The sequence below is a fragment of the Hypomesus nipponensis genome, chromosome 16, assembly GCF_054491055.1.
Source record: "Hypomesus nipponensis isolate SF chromosome 16, ASM5449105v1, whole genome shotgun sequence".
Taxonomy (NCBI): Eukaryota; Metazoa; Chordata; class Actinopteri; order Osmeriformes; family Osmeridae; genus Hypomesus; species Hypomesus nipponensis.
Genome location: NC_140376.1, coordinates 9109818 through 9116144, shown reverse-complemented (window position 1 = coordinate 9116144; position 6327 = coordinate 9109818). Strand labels below are relative to the sequence as shown.

The 6327-nt window shown below is 46.6% G+C and overlaps 1 long non-coding RNA gene across 1 annotated transcript; it reads left to right on the top strand.

Moving 5' to 3' along the window:
- Window positions 1–3814: 3814 nt before the first annotated feature.
- Window positions 3815–4949, top strand: LOC146254725 (uncharacterized). Its single transcript, XR_014731432.1, has 3 exons — window positions 3815–4076; window positions 4438–4609; window positions 4757–4949. It is a non-coding gene; the product is annotated as an uncharacterized LOC146254725 (long non-coding RNA).
- The last annotated feature ends 1378 nt before the right edge of the window (window positions 4950–6327 follow it).

Here is a 6327-nt window from a genome sequence, read left to right as displayed (position 1 = left end):
AAACAGCTTGTGGCTCCTTCGGCGTCACTTTGTAGCATACACAGTTTAGGATAGACACATGAACAGACATTATCCTTTCAACAGCTTTAGTACCACAATATAAACACAGACACATATTTATTTCACTCTGACCATTTCAGACTCTTAAGCTCGTCAATAAAGCACTTCTGCAGGAAGAAATGTACACACACAAAGGCACACACACACACACACCATTGTCTGTGCATGTGGCTGGCTCAGCAATGGACCCACTCACGGGCTCCAACAAGGTTAAGTGTGTGACGCTCAAATCGCTGGAAGGACATGTGGCAGCACGCGAAACTAGTACCAAATACAGAAAAGGTGTCTTTTGTATGACAGAATCACACTTTGAGCCGTGGTCGCAGCCCCACATTTGGTCTGAATTAGAGCGGGTGAGAGAAATCAAGGTCACACCAATTCATTGGCCTATAGTATTTCAAACCTTTTGATTCCACAGGCCCCAGTCCAATATGAAACTCAAATACAGACTTTACAAGAGAGGCACTTGCACTATTCTTGATGTTTTTCCCCTCTTTTCTCATATCCTCTCGCGAAATGGAAGTCCGTCGCTCTGCCAGAAAATGGCATTAAACTGGAAAATGGGGAATTATTGGTCCCCCATCAGGAAAGTAAGACAAGGCATCTCTTTATTTGTGAACAGGCAGACGGACTATTAACAAATTATTGCTGTATGGAATTAGGGGCGGGCAGGAGGGAAGGAGGGAGGGAGGGATGGATGGAATAGTGCAAAGGGAGGCAACCCTTTGCTGGCGTTGGCCTTGAGAAAGGCCAGACGACCTGCCTGGTTCTCGTGTGTTGATGTGGGTACTTGCATTCATGTGCATGTGTTTCTGTGCTTGCATGGGTGTGGAGGTGGACGACCCATGGGTGAAAAGGTGGCCGGTGAGGTTTTATGGACCAACGGTCTCACGGCTGTCATCGCAGCTACCTTGACCACCAACAAAGCGCCTTCAATGTGTGCTGTATCCTGCATTTTGCTGCTCTCCGACTCCAATGCGCTCACGGTCAATTTAGCGCTTTGTGTGTGACAGTGTGGATTTGAAAAGATTCATCATCTTTGGTAGATGGGTTGGATCTAGCTAGTTTGACATGGCTTAATCTCTGCACATATGGGTCTGTTTGTGTGTGTGTGTGTGTGTGTGCGAGTGAGTGGGTGGGTCCTGTTCTCAGTGTGTGTATTTGCTTCTCTGTGTGTGCCGTATGTGTGTGTGTTTTTGAGGTGCCTCGCACGTTTTGTTTTCCTCACGTCTCGGTAATGGAGCGACTGACCAGGGCTCTCAGCTCCTCAACCCCACCTCCCCCCCACCCCTACCCCCACCCCAACACACACACACCAAAAAAACCCCGATTTGGGGCAGATTCTGCGCTTTGATGAAATGATCGAGCCAGAGACTCGAGCTGTTTTGAGTTTCCCCGTGTGTTCAGCTATTCAGCTGCTCCTCCATCTGAGAAGCAGAGCCCCCCCCCCCCTCCCCCTCTATCCTTCTTTTACTCTCCCCATGGCAGAGTGTGAATTCAAACACACTGGCAAGCAACTTCTGCCAAGAGACTCTCTCTCTCTTTCTCCTTCTTGGGAGCCCAACAACGTTTCTCCCATGGAGTCACAGGATGGGTTTCTCCTCTCGGTCTGTTAATGATATCTGGGCTAATGACAGCTAAACTCTCGCATTTAAGCCTCGTCCTCGAGGACCCTTCTTTGCCAAAATGGCTGACAGACAGGTCCATGTCACACCTGCTAGGAGCGTTAGGAGAGAGGTGTTTGGCACGCTTGGAGTGCCTTGAGATGAATACCGTGTGTGCGTGTATGTGTGCGAGTGACAGGGTCACGAGGATATCCTCATTTGTTATTCTAGTTGTCGGTCGAGTCTAGCAGGTGTGGGATTCGACAGCCCTCATCCAATCCTGCGGTGACGTCCACTGAATACTAGATTGCATAGAGTACATTTACATTTAGTCATTTAGCAGACGCTCTTATCCAGAGCGACTTAGAGTTAGTACAGGGACATTTCCCCCGAGGCAAGTAGGGTGAAGTGCCTTGCCCAAGGATACAACGTCATTGGCACAGCTGGGAATCAAACCGGAAACCTTCTGATTGCAAGCTCGATTCCCTAACCACTCAGCCACCTGACTCCCTGACTGAATACAGAAGTGATCGAGGTCTGGATGTAGCTTGTGGCATGATGGAGATCTAGTACACTCCTGTTGTGTTTCAGGATACCTCAATACCCCATGAGACACAATAGCCAAAGCTTTTCCATCTCCTGAACACATCATTGAATCAAGTCATCATTGACTGGCTACAATGAGCTTTGAATCCAAGTAAGAAAACAGATTCTATAGTCAATACCTTAGGGATATCAGTTTGCACACAGTCCCTGAAATGCATTGTTACTGCTGACTGTTACAACTAAACATTGTAATCTGTTTGTTCTCATCTATTTTCATCTTCCTTTTGGTCTGTTGGACATTACCACGTTGCATGTGGTGTTGATACAAAGAAATGCCACTTTCTCTTCATCCCAACCTCGTTACTTAGTTTTGCAATGACGTCAGGACAAATTCTCAAGCTTGTGTTTACTGCTTTTGTTTATGTAGGCTTTTCTGGGTCTTTCTCGTCTTCTTCCCCTCATGGCTGTCTGTCTCTTCCAAATGCGTTTACTTTTGCATGTCATTGATGTGGTCATTGTGTATGGGTGTATGGGTCTGGTTCTTTCTGTCTGTCTGTCTGTCTGTCTGTGTGTGTGTGTGTGTGTGTGTGTGTGGGTGTGTGTGTGTATGCGAGCGTGCCTGTAGACATATGAATGGGACCGTAGTGCGTGAAGATAGAGGAAGGATGAAAAACAAGACAAACAATTAGGATCGAACAGAAGAAAGAGAACGTAAGTCGTCGGGGAATGGGAGACGGACAGGGCAAGAAAGAGACGACAGAGATGCTTCAGTCGGTAGAGTGAGACAGGAAGGGACGGGGATTGAGAGAAACCATGGAATGGAGAGAGATGGCGGAAAGGGAAAGACTCACTATCCGGCTCGTGTTTGACAGCGTTAATGGGACAGAGCCCACAAGTGAGCCACAAGTGAGCCTGTTTGTGCAGCCCTAACACCACCCAAGTCAACATCCTCATAACGCAGTCGGACAGGGAGGGGCGGAGTGAGGGCATTCCCCACAGACAGGAACTCAGAACTGTTTGTTTAGATCTCTGCAGACCACTACTGTCTTGGCCAGACTCTCCTCATGTTTGTGTTGTCCATGAATTGATGTGGTTCTTAGTTCTCCGGTCTATTTCTTTTTTCCAACAAAGAAAAGCTACGTATATATATATATATATTTTTTTTTTTTGGGGGGGGGGGGGTTTAGAAGGAAGAGACAGTAATTTGAGAGGTGGGCTTCTGCCCTAATACACTATCAAGGCCATCAACTCAGTTGGCACAAACGTGCATCCAACTGCCGTCTCCAGCACGCAAGCTTCATGGTATATCAACAGCAGTGCCCGTCAGCCTCATTCTCAGCAAGCCCCTTCCATCGACAACCATTCCTGCTATCTGGAAGACCATGAAATGAACCACTTCATCATATCCCCAGCACTGAACGGGCTGAAGCTGTCATCATATATCCATAGCTCTGATGAATATTCCGGCAGAAATGAGCTGCTGGATGCACTGAGGCGCCTTCTCCAGAAGCTGACACTGTACACCGTACTCATTCCCGACTCAACTGTACATCTGAATGATGAGCCGTAAAAATGCGACGTTCACATTCCCGAGGCGTCGGAAAGAGTGCCTCGGCATGGCGTGGATTCGCCGGGCATTATTGCTGCATGTTTCATGAATATTCTGGGGCTTTCCCAGGGCTTCTAATTACAGGTTCCTCCACACAGGAGGAGACGTGGAGACACAGCTGAAACAGCATCGAATGCAGCACTGAAAGGAACGAGCGAGACCGAACATTGTTGTGCAAATTCCGCCGGAATCTACCATCGTCATCCTTTTCTGGTGTACAGAAGTTGAGAATGAGAGTGTTGAAAGAAGTTCATTCGGTACTTATTTTGCTCTCACTTCTGTTTTAGTTTGTCATGAATTCTGATTTGGGGTTATTATTTGGAGTTAACCTGGAATTACATTTAAAGGGTCCAAGCAGATGTAGTGAGGTGAACTATTATGCTAAAGTAAAATATCCATGCACTCAAAGTTAGCTTCAGGTACTGTGAGCTTTTTTTATCTCAACCATATGAGGCTCATTCTTTTGTGTGGTCGGTCACAAGTGCAAAGGAAAGGGGCGGCATTTTGATGGACTGTGACAAGTGTCAGGAAAGGTGAGCGAAAGGGGGATTCGGAGAAAACTGGCAACCTGAGCTGTCGGGTTGGTCGTGAAAAGCTACTTTTTCTCTCTGTTTTCAGATGAAAGATGGACAGGAGAGTGGAGGCTGTAGGCGCTGCGTTTCGGCTGCCCCTGTCTAATTCTGGTCACACTTGGCAGACTGTACTTCTCTCACCCAATCCCTCAGACTCCCAGAGGACAAAGCCTGACAGTTTCTCCACCAAGCCCTGTCGTCGAGACTCCTAGCAACAGGTGTGGCGTTCTCTCTGTGGGTGTTTGTTTAAAGTCCCCCAAGGAACTTCAGCCTGTGCCTCTTTTTCAGCAGTAAGGACAAAAAATGTGTTTTGAAGTTAGGGTTTGGTGTTGTGAGAGAGTGATGTGTGAAATAATTGTTGACAGTGAACTACATCCCCCACAAGGCTGTACCAGGATGTACAGTGCGGTGGAACCAATCAGCTGTCAGACGATGACTGGACACAGGATGTGTATGAGACAGCAAAAAATTCATTTGACTTTGGTTAAAAACAATATAGATTAACATGTCCAACAAATGTACATATAATGTATACTGTACCATATTTACTCTTTTTTTGGGCCAATTCCACAAGTCATAAATACTGACTTTGAAGTCCAAGGGGTCTCCTTGTTATCATTCCTGCATGTGAATAGGAGTGTCCTGTCTGCTCTGACTGATCTCCATGACCAGATCCAGAAGATGGAGCCGTAAAGATGAAAAGGCCAGGGTTCTCCACATGTTTGTCCCTCCATCTGAAAGCCCTTTGTGTGTCCGATAGGCTCTAAAATCCTTTATGGATTTGGACTGGCTAAGTGCTAGCGCTGTGTGGAGGCCCGACACGGATGTGGAAAGCCTGGGTTGGATTTCAGATGATGTTGTGTGAACCAGCTGGGATGGCAATGCTTGCATTCCTTCTTGGTTTGGTAATGACACAAAAAACACGGACAATGTGACTGCCGATCAGGTCGCATGATTGAAGTTTATCTGGACAACAAGAGAAATAGTGCAAACAGTTTCTCGATAAATCAAGCTAAAGTGACCCTGGCTTCCAACCACGAACATGATGTCTCCGAAGAAGTTGCAATTTGATGAACAATCAAATCAATCTACTACAGTTAAATAACAAGGACTCTTTTCTTTCAAACGTATTCCCATTCACGGTGTCCTTGATGTGGTTGAAGGTGTGTGCGTGTCTTTGTGTGCATGCGCGAGGGCCACACACGCTTGTAAACTTGTAAACGCCTGTGCTGCCATCAAAAGCCTCGCTATTCACAGGCATGCATGATTAGCAAAGGCCAGCCGACAGCGGCAGACAGATTGGGGACTTGAGGGACTAATGTCTCTCAGGCCCCCTGCTCAGACCTTGAATACTTTTAATACATCCCAACTCTTTTCAAACACTTTCTCTTAATTTGTAAGATGATGATAAGCTATGTGTTAAAGGCCGTCATCGTTGTCTGTGTACTTGGTATCCTTTTACTTACTTCCCCATTGCTCTGGAGAGTGAATAACCTGTTCGCCATCACCCACCTTCCTTGCTTTTGTCCCCTTAATGCTTCTTTTGAAAACCAATCAGCTTCTCTCTTGGATTCAATTACCAACGTGGACGACTGTCGCTATCTTGTGTACATTGCAATGACACAACAGTTGTTCTCATAGTTTGTCGCCAGACCACGTGCTCGATGAACAGATTCATGGTTGGGTTCGTCATATCAATCACTGACAAGCACTTTGCAGCTGTTGCCTTTGCTAGTGTTTTAAAATCAACGAGGCAAAGCACATTTCCAATGGATTTCTCCTCAAGGACAAATCCTGCAACATGCTCCATGTTTCCCCTCCCGTTGGCCCACTTGGACTGAGTGTGTCTGAGTGTGAGTTTGTCTGAGGGGGACGGACAGACTGACTAGGCATGGATACATTGAGAGAGACAAGGTGAGAGAGTGAGACTGCAAAA